The sequence below is a fragment of the Lutra lutra genome, chromosome 2 (assembly GCF_902655055.1).
Source record: "Lutra lutra chromosome 2, mLutLut1.2, whole genome shotgun sequence".
NCBI lineage: Eukaryota > Metazoa > Chordata > Mammalia > Carnivora > Mustelidae > Lutra > Lutra lutra.
Window position 1 is genome coordinate 101,927,113 of NC_062279.1, and position 22,296 is coordinate 101,949,408.

A 22,296-nucleotide genomic window follows, 5' to 3' on the forward strand; every position below is an offset into this window, starting at 1 on the left:
GCACCTTGTACAAGAGATCCAGTCACTGGGGCTTTGTTTATGTGAGGTCGAAATACTTCATCCAAGTCCACCACACTACCATTTCCTTCTTGGGGGTGGTAGCAATCTGGGACCATGCTGCCCCTGACCATCTGCCCAGCAGGGAGCTTCATGTGTCCACTAGTGGGCTTCATTGTCAATTCTTTCTGCTTTCTCAGCTCTATTGGTCAAGCCTATTGTGGTGTTGTGGACCACCTGTTAGTGTCCCCCCAAAATTCACGTGTTGAATCCCCAAACCCCAATGGGAAGGTAATAGAAGATTTGGGCTCTGGGAAGTAATCAAGTTATCTATTAGTCAGAGTTTTCTAAAGAAACAGCACAGAAATATTAGAGAGAGAGAGAGAGAGATGGAAAGAGAGAGAGGGTGCCTGGATGGCTCAGTGGGTTAAAGCCTCTGTGTTCAGCTCAGGTCATGATCCCAGGGTCCTGAGATTGAGACCCGCATCAGGCTCTCTGCTCAGCGGGGAGCCTGCTTCCCTTCCTCTCTCTCTCTGCTTGCCTCTCTGCCTACTTGTGATCTCTGTCTGTCAAATAAATAAAATCTTTAAAAAGAAAAGAGAGAGAGAGATTTATTATAGGAAATGGCTCACATGATTGTGGAAACCAAGTCCATAACCTGCTGTCTGGAATTTAGTCTGAGTTCGAAGTCCTAAGAACCAGGAGCATCAATGTCTGAGGGCAGAAGATGGACATCTTGGTTCAGGCAGAGAGTGAATTTGCCCTTTCTTTGCCTGTTTGCGCTCTTGAGGCCCTCAAGAGATCTGATGACATTCACTGGCATTGGTGAGACTACTCTTCTTTACTCAGTCTATCAATTGAAATGCTGGTCTCTTCCAGAAACATCCTCACAGTCACACTGAGAAATAATGTTTTACCAGCTATCTGGAGCATCACTTAACCCAATTGGGCTGACACATCATAGGTCACTAGGGTGGAGCCCTCCTGTTGAGATCAGTGCTCTTAGAAGAAGAGACATGAGAGCACTTCCTTTCTCTCAGCCATGTGAGGACACAGCAAGAGACAGTCATCTGCAAATCAGGATGTGGGTTCTCACCAGACACGGAATCTGCTTGCAACTTGATCTTTAACTTCTCAGAACTGTACAAAATGGCTTTTTGTTGTTTAATCCACCTAGTCCCTGGTAATCTGTTATTGTAGCCCCAGCATTCTAGGATGTGGGGAGTATGGGTTTCTGTTCCTGATCATCCACAAGGGTCTCTGAGTTTGTACTACTATCCTCAGGATCCTTAACCAAGCTTTTGTGACTTACCACCTATGACACCAGCACAACTGCTAGTGAACTGGTAGTCAAGGCTCCCTAGTTCTCCTAAGCCAGAAAAGTTGGTCCTTTTCTTGGTCATCAGAGTGCCCTACTGAAAAATGAGCTCATACAGCTTTTTATTCACACTTTCTTCCTTGAATCACAGGCTATTCCATGGCTTTCTTTCCCCCAGACTCTCCCATCTTACCCTCATGACTTCTTGCTCTGCAGTTTCCAGGTCACTGGAAGCTTCTCCCTGTGTCAGCATACTGAGCTTCTCATGCAATGTGCATCTCAGGGGTGCCCATTCATCCAAAGGATCCACATGGGGTCATTCACTGGCTGGTGGTAGTTGCATTACTCATCACACTGAGCTCCTCTTGGACAAAAGCAGAATAGTCATTGAGAATCCCTCTCAGCACACTGCCCAGCACTCTTTTTTTTTTTTTTTAATTTATTTGACAGACAGAGATCACAAGTAGGCAGAGAAGCAGGCAGAGAGATAGGAGGAAGCAGGCTCCCCGCTGAGCAGAGAGGCTGATGTGGGGCTCGATCTCAGGACCCTGGAATCATGACCTTAGCCGAAAGCAGAGGCTTCAACCCTCTGAGCCACCCAGGCGCCCCTGCCCAGCACTCTTTGAAGATAGGCTTTGACTTCTTCTACCTCACTATACCAATGCACATCAAGCCCTCATGCAGATGATCAGAAAGGTGGAAAAATGCCTGTGGGAGCAGGGATTCTGAAGTCCCAATCTTAAGTCATATAAACCAAGACTGAGCACACTCTGTGAGGCCCGAAATAATCCAATATGAGGATACACAGCTGAGGCCAGCCATATAGGCCACAGAATAATAACATGGGAAGGAAGCAAGTATGCACCAAGCAGTGACTTGCAGAGAAGCTTAGGGCATGAGAATGGGACCTGTGGGGCAGGGCTTAGGTGAGAAGGAAGGTGATTTGGGCTTCTGTACTATTACATCCTAATTAAGGGAAGTTAGTCGGCTTTCTCAAGCCTGACACTGAGGAATACTGGACCCTGTAGTGCTTTGTTTGGACTGCTATAACAAAATACCACAAGTGACTGAAACAATAGAAATTTACCTTCTCACAGTTCTGGAGGCTGGAAGTCCAAAATCAAGATGCCAGCAAATGGCTTTCTGTGTGTGTGTGTGTGTGTGTGTGTGTGTGTGTGTGTGTGTGTGTGTGTAAACCTTGTATTCTTCATGGTTCAAGCCTGTTTTGAGAAGGTGTAACATCTTTATTTATGCTTTGGATTAGCCTTTGTGCTGTATTAAAAGAGGGAGGTATGAACTTGTTACTTCACCAAAGTTCAATGAAGCAGATTCAAGTCAAAAGTTAAATTGTAGGTATTTTCCACCACACCAAAAACTGACTTTCAGTACTGGGCACTGGAGGCAGAACTCCAACAGGAAACTGCCTCAGGTCAGGAAGAGGACAGAGTCTACCTGGAGGACAAAGGGCCTGGAAGTTTCCACAGCCTGATTTTACCCATTTGCTAAGGGCCCCTAGAAAACAGGATTGATGAATTACAGTATTGCACAGGTCTCCTACTTATGTATTCCTAACCATTTCACACAGTAAATTACTACCCTGAATATGGAGTATGCTGTTTGGGGTCAGACAAGCAAATTCTACATCAGTCAGGGATTCAGACGACTCCCATCTGAAGAATCTAAGATCTCAATCTCCATCTGGAACACTCCTTGTGATCCCTACAGAACAAGAGCCCAGATCTATGATTTAGAGGGATAAAACAAAACAAAAAGCCCATAGAAAGAACCCATGGCATAAAGGGAAATGACTGTAGACCATAGGTAAGCATGTTGCCAAGGGCTGAGTCAACATCCTCAATGAGAAGGTCTTACCCCTCTCTCCACTAGTAAGCAGTGAGAGCACTGGAGGCTGGAGTCCTAGCCCACATCTGCCCCTCTTAAGGTTGGGGAATGTTTCAGTCTTGGTTAGCAGCCCTACTATTGCATGTTGTAAGTATCCAGGAGATCTAAATAATAAATAACACTGCATGGTTTTGAAGGTAGATGGAACGTACTTCCTGGTTTGCAGTATGGAGAAAAGGACACCTATCCCTGGGTGCCAGAAACTGCTGTCATCCAGCACAGTGCTATGGCATGCAACATCAGCTCAGAAAGCACCTCCCTCTCCCTTGCACTGGCAGACAGGTAATGGTAGCACAACGGTTGATTAAGTGTGCCTTAGTATAAGTGTTAGGGCTTGCCCATTTTGCTTGTAATGTTAAAGCCCAGACTTTCTCCCAATTCTTCTTGAGCAATGACACCAGGAAAGTGACAGCTAAATGAATGTCATATGCAAGCTCATCATCTGTCATCTCCACGAGGCCAGCAACCGCTGCCAGACACAGCACCTTCCTCATCTGGAATCGTATCGTGGACTTCACATCACCCACTTCAGCCATCATGTTCTCATTGTGGGTCATCAAGGAAGGGAAGTTGCCAGCCTTATTCAGTCCCAGGCCCGGATTCATGGGATCTGCTTAATCAGAGATTCCAAAGCCAAAAAAGGCATCATACTTCTCAACCAACTTCTTGACTAATTTTTCATTCTTGTTGAGTTTTTTTTAACACCTCAGTGTCCATGTAGGCAATATCCACAGCCTTGGCCTCATCACAGTGCTGCTGGTCTCCCAAAACACATATGGAGAACTTGGGGTGGGGATGCACTTACGTCTAATGGTGTCCAAGAAGCATTTGTCCTTCTGAGTGTCCTAGTTCTTCAAGCTGATCTACAGCTCCACTGTCTTCAAAACCTTCTGGCTTTTGCACTGGTTGCTGCATAGGACTTCACACATTGCCTTGTACACCGTGTCATAGGAGACTTTCCTGCTCATGGTGCCACATGACATAACGATGGAAAAGGAAATAACATAAGTTCCATTCTGAGACCTCTTCTCTTGGATCATTCAAAACCATCATCTAGCTGCATACTCTCATGCCCTTTCCTTGGTGTGTACACAGAGAGAGGGAACGAGGGAGCAAACACAGGTGTCTTTTCTCATAAAGGCATTAATCCTGTTGTATCAGGGCCTAACCTTATAACCCCATTTAACCTTTATTAGTTCCTTAAATGCACCATCTCCAAATACAGCCACACTGGGCTTTTGGACTTCAAGGTGTGAATTTGGGGAGGATCCCGGGGTACACAAACATTCAGTTCATAATAGGCCCCTAAATAGGGTGGGCTTTCCCAAGAACTTATTAGTAATATTTGAGAATGCCTACAGGAAATTTAGAACCATAATTTGATTATTAGCATAATATATATTATTTGCTTTAGTACTACAAGAATAAAGGCTTTCCAAAGAATATCAGGGAAAAGAAGACAGCCCATTCACATGGGGCCACTTTCCTAAGAAAAGGAATTAGCGTGAGAGGGACTGGATAATGCTTCTTTTAGAACAGAAGTCAGGGGGCACCTGGGTGGCTCAGTGGGTTAAAGCCTCTGCCTTCGGCTCAGGTCATGATCTCAGGGTCCTGGGATCGAGCCCCACATCGGGCTCTCTGCTGAGCAGGGAGCCTGTTTCCTCCTCTCTCTCTCTCTGCCTGCCTCTCTGCCTGCTTGTGATTTCTCTCTCTGTGTGTCAAATAAATAAAATCTAAAAAAAAAAAAAAAGAACAGAAGTCAGAAAAGGGATCAAGTGTTGGAAGGGTGAAGTTTGGGGGGGAAATGGAGAAATGTCACCAGAGAACTGGGACAAGTATGTGCAATGTGTGGTGTTCTACTCCCCAGCACTTTCTTTATAAGATCACAAATCTATCTGGATTTCTTATGAAACACAAAGAAGGGGCCAAGCCAGCAATTATTTACAACCAGGAAAGTACCACCCTTATAGAAGATAGGAAGTAATGTGCGACTGGCAGTGTTTTAGATTGTCATGACAACCACAAAGCACCATTTAAAAAGGCTTAATGTCCACAGTGCAAGGGATGGTCCCATGGATTTCAGAACAGTGTTTTCCAAATTTCAATCAGTTTAATCTAAATTTTCCTGTCTCTGAGGAGTACCTGAGCCCCTGGGCCACCGTTATTTGTCTATTCATTGACTCATACATACATTCATTAAATTCCTACTAAGTATAGAAAAGCTGGGATAAACCAACATGAGTAATACATGGAGCTTGCTTTCAGGGAACTCATACTCTAAACACACAATTAAATATGATGCTCTATGATATGCTCTGTAGTAGTTGTATAAATAGAGCAATAAGACAATGATTAATTCAAACTGCGTAAGAATAGAGCAGAGTGCATCAGAGAAAATACATTCAACCTGGGCTAGAAAGGATGATTCGAATACCAGCAAGTTGTCATTGCAGAAGTGAGGGAGAAGGCAATTTGGTTGGAAGGAGCAAGCAGCACAAAGACATGGAGGCATGAAAGGATGGATATGGTGTGCGTCACGTAGCAGAAGATATGAAGTATAATTTTGGTAGGTGAGACAAGAAAGACAGGTGGTGATGGGATTGTGAAAATCCTTGTAAGTCATTCTAAGAAGCTGGATTTCAATCTGTAGGAAATGGAGACCTATCAAAGAATCCAATCCAGATAAATGCCATAATTATTTGTGACTTTAAAAACATCTCACAGCAAGGAAGGGGATAAAAAGAGGAAGACTATTTGAGTGCACTGCATATGCAGAGGAGAAAAGATAGAGCGTAGGAAAGGAGAAAGTAGAATCCAGAAGAATAGAGATAGGTATTTCAGAGCTGGAGCCGACATACTCCATGTACCGTGGGGAAGTTAATTAAAAACAGTTGTGGTGGGGGGGGGGGGGGTTACCAGGTTTCTGTGACACCAGTTAAAAGTAAAATTTAGCGATATAACTCTTTCCAGTATTGGCATTTTATGGACTTATAGAAGACCAAATGAGGAAAGAAAAACAGAAAGCAATTTATTTTAACAAAAGCTACATGAATTTGTGTTAATTATGGATAAATATTTACTTCATCAGCTATGAGCTTACCCTTCTAACATTTCCCTGAAGAACGGGCTGGGTAAAATCTACTGTGTTCCCAACATGCCATTGGGCTTTAGAGATAAATTCTCTCTCAAGGTAAGGAGATTTCAACATACAGCGATACCTCTGAAATTTCTTTCTCTACCAATTTGGTCTCACACTTACTTGTTATTATGTTTTCCTATGATCGGGACATGGCCCATCTGTTCAATAATGTGTTAGCCTGAACAATGTGGATGGGATGGATGATAAAGAAAAAAGCCAGCAATATGATATTGCTGCTGTTTTAATCTTTACAAAGCTTAAACATGAGGGTCTAAATGTCTCCAGTAAGCTTAACTCACAGAATGGACTATCAGTCTTTTCCCAGACAGGAAGTCACTTTGCTTTTCCTCATTTCAATGCACCACCATTCACTTGAAGATTTGGGAAAGGTCATTGAACAGGGTTCTAGTATTGGCTCTGTGTACACTAACTTCCAAGAAGGCTGACCAGATTCTCAAAATCTACTCAGCTTATTAGAGATGCTGCCCTTTGGGGTCAGCTAATTCAGCATGTCACATTGAGGCAAAGGATTTCCAAACATGTTGGATTATGGTTTCTGGCAATAGAAAGGCTTATCCTGTGGCTCCTGGGTGGCTCAGTGTGTTAAAGCCTCTGCCTTCAGCTCAGGTCATGATCCCAGGGTCCTGGGATCGAGCCCTGCATCAGGCTCTCTGCTCCATGGGGAGTTTGCTTCCTCCTCTCTTTGCCTGCCTCTCTGCCTACTTGTAATCTCTCTCTGTCAAATAAATAAAATCTTTTAAATAAAAAAAAGAAAGGCTTATCCTCTCTGTTTCTGTTTTGATTCCCTGTTGTTTCTAAACTTTCAGAAAGAAAGTCAGTACATATCAAACATACTTGGTTTTTATTACACCATTTCTGTGTAATCATACTCTATAAATTGTTTAAATGCAATGTTCATGTTATTAAAGAAGAAAATAAATACAAATCAATTGTGGTTGTATAGTTACACTTAGAGTCTGAACTGATAACACAGAAGAGGTTCAACCTCAATACTTTTCAGTTAGGCAAAAGGCAAGGTAATTCTATTAATGTTTTATTGTGTAATTCTAGAATTTCACAACTAGGATTTTACTTCCTTTGGTCCAGGAATGTTTCTTACCTATCCAAATATTTCACACATGCCATTAAACACATGCTAGTGTCCTTATATACTTACCTAGTCCACAGTTCCAAACAGCAAGCCATGATTTACAATCGCTAGACTTTATTGAGAATTTATTGTGTGCTAGTTATAGCATTAAGTGCTTCAACTGTATTAACTCATGTAGTCTTGGGGAACCTGGGTAGCTCAGTGGGTTAAGCCTCTGCCTTCAGCTCAGGTCATGGTCTCAGGGACCTGGGATCAAGCCCCGGGATCAAGCCCCGCATCAGACTCTCTGCTCAGCAGAGAGCCTGCTTCCCTGTCTCCCTCTGCCTGGCATCTCTCTGCCTACTTGTGGTCTCTCTCTCTGTCAAATAAATAAATAAAATCTTTAAAAAAAATTAAAAAACAACAAAACTCATGTAATCTTCACAGTGTCCTGTAAGAGTGCTACTTTCATCACTCTTCCTATTGTTCCAATAAGCTACAGGTGCAAGGTAAGTTTTCCAAGGTAACAAAGCTTATAGGTAGGAGAACTGGGGTTCTTATTCCAGAGTCTGTGCTCTCAACCACCAAGGAATAACTTTTGTTGTTTAAAATATGTACACACATGGGAAAAAGTCATGAAGAATCATATTAGCCTTTTCCAGTGATGGGACTTCACATAGTTTTAATTGTATTTTTATTTTTATTTTGAGATAAATCTAAATTTACAGAAATGTTGTAGGAAGACTAACACTATGTAGACTTCCTATATAGTCTTTGCCATGCTTCCCCTAATGTTAATATCCTACATGATCAGAGTATAATTTTTGAAACCAGGAAATTAATACTGGTACATACTATAAGCTAAAGTATAGACCTTATTCAAATTTCACCAATTTTTCCACCAATGTCCTTTTTCTGTTCCAGGATCAAAACGAGGATCCCACATGGAATTTAATAGTCATGTTTTCATAGTTTATTCTAATCTGTGACAGTTCCCCAGTCTTTTCTTTCCTGAACTTGACACTTTTGAAGACTGCTGGTCAATGGTTTAGCAGATTGTTCGTCAATTTGGGTTTAACGAATATCTTCTCAGAATTAAATTGAAGTTATACATTTTTGGCAAGGTTATCACAAATTGGTATCCTCTGCATCATAACATAGTATACCTGATGTTGATAGATCTTAATTATGATGATATTAACATTAACAATTTTAATTTAGTGTTTGCTAAGTTTCTCCCTGTTTTCCCTTTGTATTTAATAAATACATTGTGAAGACCTTTTGAGATTATGCATATGCCTGTTTCTCCTAAAACTTTTACCCCCTAATTTAGCAACAATCCAGGGACTGTGTCTACAATTATTACGGGGGGTTTTACCTAATAAAGCTTGTATTTCCTTTGCATCTTCTACATTGATGAATCGGAATTCATCTGTAAGAAAGAGTTACTTCTCTTCTCCCCCATTTTCCTATTTGTCTGATTGACCTATTTATATTTATATGGGTTGTAGATAATTCATCTTAGTCTATCCATTATAATTCAATACTGTCATCTATTTTTTTCCAGGTTTGGTCACCAGTAGCTCCTTTAGTGTGGCTCCTGTGTCCTTTCAATACAGTCCATTCTTTTTCAATCACTTCCTTATTTTCTCATACAAAAATATATTCTAAGATCTTGTATTTTCCCTAACCCACCATGGGAATCAACGATTTCTCCTGGTTTCTTTTATTGGAGAATGGTATTTAGAAACCAAGGTCTGGCAATAGGCATGCCCATTGCTGCTGGAGTCATCTTTTTTCTAGGCACATTCAGTGGACTGATTAAAAAATATATGTATGTAATATCAATCACATATGCATATGCACATCTATGTTTCTCTTTGTAATTATCTGTAAAAATATATTAAAAACCCCAGGTTCATATTGATGGCTCCAATTTCAATTCAACACCACAGGGTTCATTTTAGCCTATTCTTATTCCTTATTTGTAACATTTTTCTCCAACCAGAAGACATGTGGCTTTAATAATCTACAATATGTTTCACTTATTTGTGCAATCCTAGTATACCCAAAATCAGCCTCAGAATTGCTAATCCGTATTGCTATCAGGAAATAATAATTACCAATGAGAAGACAGCATGCATATACAATTCAATTGGTCTTTTGTTTTAAAAATACTATTTTCCAAAATAGGTTAGTTCTTTTCTTCCCCACCCCATCATTTCTTAATTATATTTCCCCATATTTATCAATAAACATATATTATTTTGTACATTTTTAAGACAATATTCTCTGGTGTCTGTATATTGGCTAGAGCATAGAAACTGTTGTGAACAAAATAAAGTATGAAGATGAAAACAAAGACAAGTTTCCTAAGTGATACTATTATCTTTACCACTTTGGTAACACGGGCTTACAAACATTCTTGTTGGATTTGTGGAACTTGGTCTCAAGATGGTCTGAAGCTCCAGCCCCAGCCCATCCTGTGGCTGTTCAGCTGTTGCATTGCTTGTGTCACCCCTCTTTTCCTGCCCTGAAGACAGTCTCATCATTCTAGCTCCCCAGAAAGTTGCAGGACTTTAAGAACCCTTAAAAAAGAAATCAAGAGGGACGCCTGAGTGGCTCAGCTGGTTAAGCAGCTGCCTTCGGCTCAGGTCATGATCCCAGCGTCCTGGAATCGAGTCCCGCATCGGGCTCCTTGCTCGGCGGGGAGCCTGCTTCTCCCTCTGCCTCTGCCTGCCATTATATGTCTGCCTGTGCTCGCTCTCTCTCTCCCTCTCTCTCTCTGACAAATAAATAAATAAAATCTTAAAAAAAAAAGAAATCAAGAGATTATGATCACTGATATTATTTGTAAAGAAATCAAGTCAACAAATCTTTTGTGTCCTTCATCAAAGTACATTCCAGGAAGCTTTGGCAAACATCATGAACCATTAGGTTTACGCTGATAAATTTACACTCTTGGAAACATAATATTATATATATATTTGATTACTCATAATGCAGATGTGACATTGTCGTAGCAAAGAAATGAGGAAACTTCCAATAAACTGACCATTTCCTTTGCTTGGAGATGAATCACACTCCAACACTCATTCTGGCAGTAAAACATAGCAATTCTAGGCTTGCAGCACAAAACTGCCTTTCCAGTAAAACAATCACTCATTAAAATGTGAAAATAACAAGTTCTTCCAGAGTTGTTGGTAATTAATAATGGCAATTAATTTCACAAGACCAATGGGATTTGTAGATCAGGAAGCCATTAATGGAGAGAGATACCATTTTAATAACTACTCACTTGTCTCCAAACCAAAACAAAACAAAACAAACAAACAAAAAAAAGCAATCTGTCCACCTTATGACAAGCTCATTCTTTCTCTTGCCACCCAACTGCCCAGAGAGCCAGCCCCTGCACTTTCAGCATCAACACATGGGTGCCCAGAGTCTCTCCTTCTGGAATTCCCTGAATCTAAAAGCAGATTCAGCTTCCTTCAATTTATTCCAATTTCATGTTCATTTCATTGGCATCTCAATTCTGTCTGACGCATTCCTGGAAATTAGGGTAAAAGCAAATCACATTTTGCTTTAGTTGTCTGAGACTTTATTTCTTACATGGAATCCAAGGAAATCATATATATGCCCAATAGTGTGTCACAGAAGCAAAAATATAATAAGAATAAAACTTTTATCAAAACATACTTGTCTGGGCGCCTGGGTGGCTCAGTGGGTTAAGCCGCTGCCTTCGGCTCAGGTCATGATCTCAGGGTCCTGGGATCGAGTCCCACATCGGGCTCTCTGCTCAGCGGGAAGCCTGCTTCCCTCTCTCTCTCTCTCTGCCTTCCTCTCCATCTACTTGTGATCTCTGTCAAATAAATAAATAAAATCTTTAAAAAATAAAAAAATAAAAAAAACATACTTGTCAAATAACATTCAAAGTCTTAAAAAATAGTCTTGTGAGTTATACAATGTTTACACATAGGCCCAGTGTACTAAAAATGCACATGGACAATGAAAACCTCACCTGTACTGTTAAAAAGGAATAAAACGAAAACCAGGTATGTTGACTTTAACACTGATCATATTTATAATTAATCCACCTAAGGTTGATTTAGAATTTAGAACATCTGGAATTAGAAGATAGTAGATGGGGGACAATTTGGATTATTCACTTTATTTTAAATATCTGTTCAGAAAGTTTGAGGTTTTTTTCTCCCCTTTCCTCTCTTGCCTCTCCCGTCACTCCCTTTCGTCTCCTCTGCTCCCCTCTCCCCTTTCCCTTTCCCTCTGGCACCTTACCCTCTCCATTAATGTGTCCATAACACACAGAAGCAACTAGTCTCTTGCACTAACTTCTTTCCTTGGGGAGAAATGAGGATGATATTAACTGTCATTTTTTTTTTTGACATTTCAATAAGGGGTTTTCCCCCAGTTTTATTAAGCGATAATTGACATGTAAAAGTGTAAGATTTTTAAAGCAGACATTGTGGTGGTTTGCTATACGTTTACATTTTGAAAGTATTCACCCCATCTGGTTAATTTTAACACATTTATCAACTCATGTGTCTTTTTCTTAAAAGAAAACACATACCACACTTCAGTTTTACTCTCTTAGCACATTTCAGGTATATATTACAGTGTTATCAGCTGTTGTAACCATGTTGTACATCAGATCCTTAGATCTTATTCATCTTACAGCTGAAAGTTTGTATCCTTTTACCACCCTCCTTCTATTTCCCCCATCCCCCAGTCCCTGATAACACTTTTTTACTCTCTGTTTCTATAACTTAGACCCTTTTAGATTCCACATATAAGGGATACCACACAGTATTTGTCCTTCTCTGCTAGCTTACATCACTTAGCACAATGCCCACATTTTCACAAATGGCAGGATTTTCTTCTTTTTCATGGCTGAATAATATTTTGTTTTATGCATTATATTTATAATATTATATATTATATTGTACATATGTTATATTATACATATGCATATTATACACGCATACACACACAAATATTACAACTTTTTTATCCATTCAACTCCATGGACACTGTTCAGGGACACTTAGTTGTTTCCAGGAAAAAAATCTTTATATCTGATTTTGTGTTTTGAATTTCTTACTTCACCATCCAAGAACAAAATGAAAACAAATGAAAACTTTGTCAATAGAACACACTGCTTATTATAATTTTTAAAATTTTACATATTTCTTCATACAAGAAAATCTGTAGGAATCAAATTGCTGATATTTGATTCCTATACTTCATATTTTTAACACAGATTATTTTTCAACACAGAATATTTGAAACTGGTAGTTTCTTATGAGATTTTGATAATTAATTTCAAATTGATTCATTATTTTATATTGAGAAAACTAGAGCCTACAAAGATTGAAGAACTAATCCAAAGTCTATTTGGATCTATTTCTAGACAGTAATATATAATATTAGAATATTAAATATTAGATTTACAGGAATATAAAGATAATGCATATTATGAAAACAAATTTTTTATAATTTTTCTCAAACAATATTTTAATTGAGATATAATTTGCATACCATATAATTTACTCATTTAAATTATACAGTTCAGCGGGTTTTCATATCGTCACAGAGTTATGCAACTGTTACTGCTATTTAATTCCAGAAGAATACCATCCACCCCAAAATACTATATCTGTTAGCAATCACTCCCCATTCTTCTCTGATGACCATTAATCTACTTTTTTCTCTCTGGATTTGCTTATTCTGAGTATTTCATATAAAAGGAATCATAATATCATCTTTTGTATCTGTTTTTTTTTTTCGCTTAGCATGTTTTTAAAGTTCATCCATGCTGTAACATTCACCAGATTTTTTCCCCATTTTTAAAAAAGATTTCATTTATTTACCAGAGAGAGAGAGAGAGATCACAAGAAGGGAGAGGGTCAGGGAGAGAAGGAGACACCCCACTGTTCAGGGAGCCCAATGCAGGGCTCAAACCCAGAACCCTGGGATCATGACCTGAGCCTAAGGCAGACACATAACTGACTGAGCCCTCAGGTGCCCCTTTTTGTCCATTTATATGACTTAATAATATTCTATTGCATAGATATACCATTTTTTTTATTCATTCATCAATTGATGACATTTGGTTTATACTTTTGGCTATTATGAATATTGCTGCTATGAATATCCTGTATAAGTTTTTGTATGGGTAGATGCTCAGTTGTCTTACGTATATACCTAGGAATGAAATTGCTGGGTCATATAGAAACTCTGCGTTTAACTTTTTTTTTTTTCTAAGCAGCTATATCATTTGATATTCTCATTAGTAATGTGTGAGAGGGTCCTTGTTTCTCTACATTCTTCCCAATGCTTGCTATTATTAGATTTTTTAGTTCTAGCCATTGTAATAGGTATGAAATAGAATCTCACTTTGATTTGATTTGTAGTTCTTTAATAACTAATGATGTTGATCATACATTCATGTGCTCATTGACCATCTGTATATCTTCTTTGGAAAATGTCTATTCAAATCCTTTGCCAATTTTTTAAAAATTAGGTTATTTGTGTTTTAGTCATTAGCTGAGTCGTTATACCTTTTGGATACTAGCCCCATATATATATATATATATATATATATATATATATATATATATATTTGCAAATATTTTTTCCCATTCTGTGGGTTGTCTTCCAGTTTTTCATAGAGTGCTTTGAAAAAAAGTTTCCAAGTTTGATGAAGTCCAATTTATCTATTTTTATTTTGGTCGCTTGTGCTTTTGTGTCAAATCTAAGAAATCATTGTGCAAATCAGAGTCACAGAGATTTAGGGCTCTGTTTTATTCTAAGAGCCTTTTAATTTTAGCTCTTACACTTAGGTCTTTGATACTTTCAGTTCATTTTCTAAGATGTTGTGCAGTGGGAGTCCAGCTGCATTCTCTTGCATGTGTATACCCCGTTGTCCACACTTATCGAAAAGACTATTCTTTCCCCATTGAATTGTCTTGGTACTTACTAACTATATTACACTGCTATGTTGGACCTCAACACCACATACTGCTAAAGCAGTTTTCCCTCGTGCGTCCATGATCCCCTTTCTTTTCTGGGTTCAGCCACAAACAGAAGTCATACTGAGGATTGTTAAGGGTGTTTTAAAGCCACTTGAAAGTATCCACTGTTTTCCCACTCATTGTCCCATTGCTCTTCCCTACTCAGTATTTGTTCATCAAAAGAAGTTGTCAAAAGACTTGAACAAAGAAACCGCAGAACTGCCTCAACTGAGATGTGGTCCTCTTCCTTGAAGTTTTGTTTGCCTCTAATCCAACCCGGAAATCTTGATTTCCAAACACCACTCGTTAAAAGTGAGATTGCAGTGTCTCAGAACTGGTCATCCCATACTCTGTCATCCCATACTCTGACACCCAGCTGGAAAAGGCTCCAAAAAATTACCAATGGAGAATAAAGAACAGCCTTTTCCCAAAAGCAGTTAATACAGAAAAACACCTCCTTGTTTCACTTTCCCATTATGGCACACAGACAAATTTTCTAAATGAAATTACTTGAAAAAAGTTAATGACTCAAGAGTATATGATGACCAAAAATTGTACCAAAATGCTGATAGCAGCTTCTCAGAAAAAAATGATATTGTTTAGTTTGTGGGTTCTGTCCTCAGAGTAAATGTTTGGGCCTCTAAAGACATGGGGTTCATTAAAGAAGTATACTTAGATCAGGTGAGGACATCTGGATTACATTAGTGGCTGAAAGCACCCCAAACTGTGGTGTGTTTAGAAACAATGATACTACTGTATCATAGTCACAACAATAAATACTTTAGCAAATTATTTATTACCTAGCACACATTTAATAATTATTATTATTTCTTGTGTGAATCTCAGCTCACCAGTTGTCACTGAACTGACTAGTTAATAACTGTGTAGATGTCTATCACGGCTTTAAAATATTGATAGCTGATTAAACTAACATTTTCTAAACAACCTTAAGAATTCTTTTTCATTTAATCTAGAAGTTTCGTTAATTGATTAAAACAAAAGACTAAGTTGACAATGAGACACTAATACATGCCCACAAGAATAGCTAACATTTTGAAAACTTATAATACCAAACATTGAGGAGAATGTGAAGCAACTGAAATTGTGAAACATTGCTGGAGGAAGCATAAATTAGTAAAATAATTCAGAATACGGCCATTACAAGTTAGAGCTAATCATATGCTGATTCTTTGATTCAAGAATAATTAGTTCATATGACACCAAAAACATGTATAAAAATATTGATAGCAGCTTTCGTCATAACACCCTAAACTGGAAACAACCCACATCCAATAGTAAGAAAATGGGTAAATGAATTACATGTGCTCATAAAATAAAGAATAGATTACAACCACAGACAGTCAACCACATACTCTCCCAGACATATATATATAGTGATCAGAAGAAACAGACACCAAAAAAATACACTATATGGTGCTACTTATATTAAGTTCAAGAATGTGTAGATGTAATTCAAGATGTTAGAACATAGAAATCAGAGTAGTGATTACTTCTGGGAGAGGTACTGACTGAAAAATGAGGAAAATTCTTTGGTATGAGAATATTCTGTCTTGAGCTGGGTATTACATAGATGTATAGATAGGAAAAATAGATCAGTCCATGCATTTCTAATCAATGCACTTTATGTACCTCTTTCACATATAATAAATTTCAGTAAAAATAAATAAATAAATAAATAAACAAACAAACAAGGTGGGAGAAGTGGCCCGGGAAAGTAGAGAAACTTTCAAACCTGTTTTAACATGAAACAAAACACTACCTCTCATGCACCTGTAACAGACAAACAGAATGAAGAATTTAAACCTAAGAAGCCTGAACACATTTGGTCTGAAAAAAAAGGTGTGATGAGGATATCAGACATCATTCCCACTCCCTATTCCCAATTTGAGTCCCTGTATAACTACTATTTCAATTCCAAGAAATAAAATGATAAACACAAACTATCTGGTGCAGATGCAGTCGAGTTCTTACTTAAAATTATGGGATATGACAGAAAACTAGAGCCTAAAATTTCTAGAGTTCATTTCTTTTGCTCTCCCACACTCACTTTTCATCCAAAGACTCAATCAATATTCAAGTTCAGCCACTCTAAACTAAGTCATATGTTAATTCAATTCTACTTGAATGGCTTTTACATAATCTCTAGGCAGGGACCTTGTCAAAATCTTTGCTCAGTACAATTCCTGGGACACCGCTGACACTCAGTTAAATGTATAGTATAATTAATATCATAATAACAATAAGACACAAGGAAAATGCACACCTCTTGCAGTTTGCAGAAATGCTGGGCGGCAGCTAACACAGAATTTTAATTCAGAAGCAACAAAGAGAGATTGGAAGTCAGCAAGAGCAATTGGATTCAATGAATTCACAGACTCAGCCGAAACTGCAGGAAAAACCACAGTTATTAGGCAAGCTATCCTATAGGAGACAAGTAAATTAAGCAAGATAATTTCCTGTTCCTAATGCATTTACTTGGCTACAGTGGAAGTTGATGTCTTCGTAGCTACGTGAAGTCAAACCTTCTAAAGGTAGAAGAGACTTGGTGTGTGTGTGTGTGTGTGTGTGTGTGTGCACGCGCGCACGCATGCACCTGTGGTGTGTTTCCATCTACGTACCTATGTCTGTGTATATTTGAAAATGATCAGCCTTACTGACAGGTAGGGCGAGAAAGGAAGAAAGTAATAAAATTCTTCTGTGACTGAAAAAGATTGTCTAATTAATGAAATGAGTTACACCTTTAGCTCCTTATTCCCACTACAAGAAGAACTGCTGGTATAATGAGGATTAATAAATGTTCCCTCAAGGTGCAAAGTTGTTGTTTTTTGCTCTGGAGAACAGCCAACATCTCTTCTCCAACCCTCAAGTTTGGGAGCACACCTCTGACTTTGCCAGCAAAAAGAAAACTACTCTGGCCTGCCTTTCACATGAACACCTGTCAAAAAGCCCCAGGGCGAGGAGGATTTTCCCCCAAATCTGGGTTTCATCTGAAAGGCTCTTTTTATAATCCTTAATGGGTGAGGCTCCCTGAACAGCAACAGCAGCATCACCAGAGAACTTAGAAAATGCCAAGTCCCCTGTTCTACCCCAGACTTACTGAATCAGAAACTCCAGGGCTGGGACCAGGGAATCTGTCTTTCAAGAGGGCCTTTCAACGAGCTTGACACATGCTCATCTTTAACTTGTTTTCCTCAGTTCCACACCCTCAAAAAAAAAAAAAAAAAAAAAAAAGCACCAAAAAACTGGTCTGGTCTCTTCTTCAGCAGCTGCAAGTCTCTCTTCTTGCCCCATTGCTTTTTTAAAATTATTCTTCAGGATGGAGCCGTCGTTCCCACTTGCCACTTCTTTACACAACATTATTCAAACAAGATATACTCTCCCCCTAGTGATCATCAGTATGAAAAAAAAGTTTTTCTGTCCCCAGATCTTGCCAGTATCTACTGAATTGTATTAGGGCCATCACACAGCATACAGATCTTCTGGAACCAGTCCTCAGTATCATGTTTCATATCATCCCTCCGCAGCCATACCTCAGCCTCCAAAGCCCAAATCTCCTATATAGCATGTGAGTTTGCATTTATGACTCCATAGAAGAGATTCTGTGGCTACATCATTATTGTATTTCTAGACAATAAAATGTGGAGGAAGTAACTCATGTGAGACATTTATGGGTCGAGACTTTTATGAAGCCGGTGTTCCTTTTTCCCCTCCACCTACCAGATGGACACAGGGTGGGGCTCCACACCAGGGGCAGTGGTTCTCAAACTTTACCATGGATCAGAATCATCCAGAGGGCTTTTAAAAGTGCTAATCACTAGATCTCACCCCTATGCTTTGTATTCAATAGACTAGGATGATGTCTGAGAATTTCCATTGCTAATAAGGTCCTAGATGATGCCAGTCTCATTGGTCCTGGGGCCACACTTGGAGAGCCACTGGTCTGAACTATTGTTCTAAAGAATGGTGAAGCCAAAGGAAGGAAGCTCCTTCCCTGGGTGACCTTGAAGAGGAGAAATATTAGCTGATCAAGAACATCAACCTCATTCCATCTTTGTGCAAGACATACACTTCTATTAGTTTTGAGCCTATGTGCCCTTACCTTCTATTTTTAGCCATCATTCATTCTACTCTTAATTGCCTAGAAAAGTGATTTTTGACATTTTTGAGATCTTACAAAAGTACATAATATCCATTAATAATAAAACAAAAGGCACTAAACAAAACACAAAACATAGGTAAAAATGAAATGGTACATGTCTTAAATTAGAAATAACCAACTTGTAGTCTCCTTTTTGTTATAGATTTTCTTCAGTGTTTATCTTCCCCAGGGTTTCAACAAGATTCTTATGAACTGCTTTCCACTAGTGCAATATAACATCTTTTTCTGTCTAGTTTTCTGTCAATCAACGTCTTTTTGCAAGGCCACTAGGACAAAGATATGTCTAATTTATCTTTATTTTCCTGGCACCTAACACAGGGGCTAGAACATAGTCAAGATTCAAAAAATACATTTGTGAGATGAACAAAATAATAATAGTAAAGTATGGCAAATGGACAAATGCATATTTTTTTTTAAGATTTAATTTATTTATTTGACAGAGAGAGAGACAGAGAGATCACAAGCAGGCAGAGAGGCAGGCAGAGAGAGCGAGAGGGGGAAGCAGGCTCCCTGCCGAGCAGAGAGCCCGATGTGGGGCTCGATCCCAGGACTCTGGGATCATGACCCGAGCCGAAGGCAGAGGCTTAACCCACTGAGCCACCCAGGTGCCCCCAAACGCATATTTTTAAAACTTGATTTTGTCAGTTGCCAGATCCTAGGTTATATTTAATTCTATAGATGTATTCAACAGGCATCATTGAGATCCTAGGTAAAAAACAGGAGACAGAGTCAAAGTCCCTCCTCTTAGAGTCTATCCCTATGAAAAGAGACATAAATAAGCAAATATTTTTTAAAATGCAATACAACCAAATAGAAACAAAACTAAAGTGAGACAACTAACAGTGAGGATAGATTCATTAGGAAAATTAAAATAGGCTGCTATTCTCTAAGATGCTTGACATAGACAAAAGTATTTGGCAAATTTTATCAGCATAAAAAAAGGGAAAATCTCCATTGCGCCAGTAACACTTATTAATAGGTCCCTGTATCAATAGTTTTCATGTCACCGATGGTTAATTTGACAAAGCACATGGGACGCAGCAGACACACTGACTTGACTTTTTTGCCTCCTGTATGAGCGCTCACCTCCCAGAACTACCAGAGATGGAGTAAGAAGGTTGTAAGTCCAGTTAACCTTGTCAGAGCTTTTTTTTTTTTTAATCTCAGAAGGCTAAGGGTACCTGGGTCGCTCAGTCCATGAAGCTGCCAGCTCTTGATTTTGGCTCAGGTTATGATCTCAGGGCTCTGGGACCTAGCCCCACTTCAGGGCTCTGCACTCAGCAGTGAGTCTGTTTGAGCTTCTCTCTCCCTCTCCCTCTCCCTCTGCCCCAACCCCAAAATAATTTTTAAAATAATCAAATCTTAAGAGGCTATACTGTGAATATATTGCCCCTATTTTGCAATCTGTTATACTTCATCCTCATTGGTTTATTTTATAAATAGCCAAACTGAAATGATAGTTGATCTAGATTGTCATATGAGCTACAAGCCCCAGCCTGCAGGTCAAATAGACCTATTTCAAGTCACTTGATGACCTAGATGGCCTTGGATATGTCTAAATTCTCTTAACATTTCTATATGCATTGAATGAGATGACAGTAGTGACTCTTTCTTAGAATTTAGGGAAGATTACAGGAGACAATTGCATGTAGAACACTTACATTCTATATAATCATTCAAGTTGTGCAATTCTAGCAAGAATAAGAGTATATTCAGTAGGGGTGAGAAAAGGAGGCAGTCATCGTGAAAGAATATCAGAACTTGAAAACACAGTGGTAAAACCATTCTGGATTTTGGAGTTTTACAGCGAGGCTATTGTGATGAGTTCTTGAAAATAAGTTTGATGGAATAAAGAAGGGTAGAAATAAAAAAACTGTGAGTCAGGGTTTTAGGCGTTGAACACAACAAGGATAATGATAGAGGGTAGGAGTCAAGTGCTAGTTATTAAAAATGAGTAAAAGGGAAGTCAGCAGATGACTGTCAAAGAAGTGTTCTTCAGTTAGATTTTTCTACTATATGCTCTTTTAGCACCTAGTATTTTTCCTTTGTGTCACTCATCTAAGCTATAATTAATTAATGTATTTATTAATACCCATCTGTAAGATAATAAGCTTCTTGAAGGTTAAAACCAGGTATATCTTGTTCCCAAGCAATTACATTTGCTTGTAAAATACAGAGCCAAACAAAAAGCCTAATTGATGCTGGATGGGTGGATGGATTCATGGATGGATGGATGGACGGACTGATGGACTACTTGGCAGATAAACCAATAAGAGATACTACTAAAAATACGAGGCATTGAGATCAAAAGAAGAGAGCTTTCAGAATGAAGTCAACAGGATGATTATCTGTAAGCAAAATTATACCTAAGAATCCAGGATGTCTTGGTGAGGGTTTGCTTATTTCCCACCTCCTTATTTAATCTCTTCCTTTGTCCCAGATTAATAAACCACATCTTTAGGAACTTATTTGGTAATTAATAATTAAAATAAGCCTCCCGAATGCTCCATCAAGCATACTACTAGAATCTCGGCATCATTTATCACCTTGGCAATACACATAACATTTTAAAATGTCCATGACTTTGAGCCAACAATTCCATTTCTAGAAATTTATCTTACAGATACACTAATTCAAGTATGTGTGCTATGCATACAAAGATTCTCTTCACATTATTTAATATACTAAAAAATATGACACTAAATATCCCAAAATAGGAGATTTGTTAAATAAAAAAGTGGTAACATTCATACAGTTGAATTTTATAAACCATCAAAAATATCCTGACCTTTAAATATTCTCCATGATATACTGTTAAATAAAAAATATGGATAAAACATGGAATAATCTATATAGGATGATTCCATTTTTTAAATACATTAATGTGGGGGGGGCAGGGGACAACTATTTCTGGATAGCACTCAGGAGCCTCTTCTCTCCTTTCTTTTCCTCTCCTGACACTCCCTGCTCTTGCCATGTCTTATTAAGGGAGAGTGGTCCTTGGTGAGACATAATAGAAAGATTTTTGGGCATAACATACAAATATTTGCCAGAAGAAACTGTCACTACCAGCCAGAAAAGTACTGGTTTGGTTTGTGGGTATTTCACTCTGAAGACTGGAAGGCTCTCCAGGTTTCTCCAGCTCTATAGAGCTCAGGAAAGAAGGAGCAGGCCCTGTCCTCTGTCTCTAGGTGACATCTAAGCACTTGAGCATCAGAGTTTTCAATAAGAGTTATAGGTACGACCAGGAGCTTGTAGAAGAGGAGAAGGAGCAAACCGGAGTGAGAGGGATGGGATCTCTATGATTATGTCCCAACTGAGATCTGTCTGAACTGACAGGTGGCACGAATTAAAGGAAATGCTTTGCTCCATCCTCGGGGCTCCAGAGGTAAGTGTGTCAGTACTGGTCCTCCTGGTATAATGAAGTGGTAAAATATGTATGTTTGTTTACACATGTAATTGCATATGCAAAAAAAATATCGTAAGATACAAACCAAGGTGCTAACAGTGATTGTTCTTGTTGAGTAGATAGTTCCATTCGGTGGGAGAGAGGTGCTAGTGAGATGCAGATCAGAAGGAAATGGAGATACAAAGGGAGGGAACGGTTTATGGCAATTATGTCCTGTCATTTAAAAATGA

At 38.8% G+C, this 22,296-nt stretch overlaps 1 pseudogene; it reads right to left on the minus strand.

Moving 5' to 3' along the window:
* Positions 1-3,544: 3,544 nt before the first annotated feature.
* Positions 3,545-4,185, minus strand: LOC125094306 (60S ribosomal protein L10a-like; annotated as a pseudogene).
* Between the last annotated feature and the right edge of the window lie 18,111 nt (positions 4,186-22,296).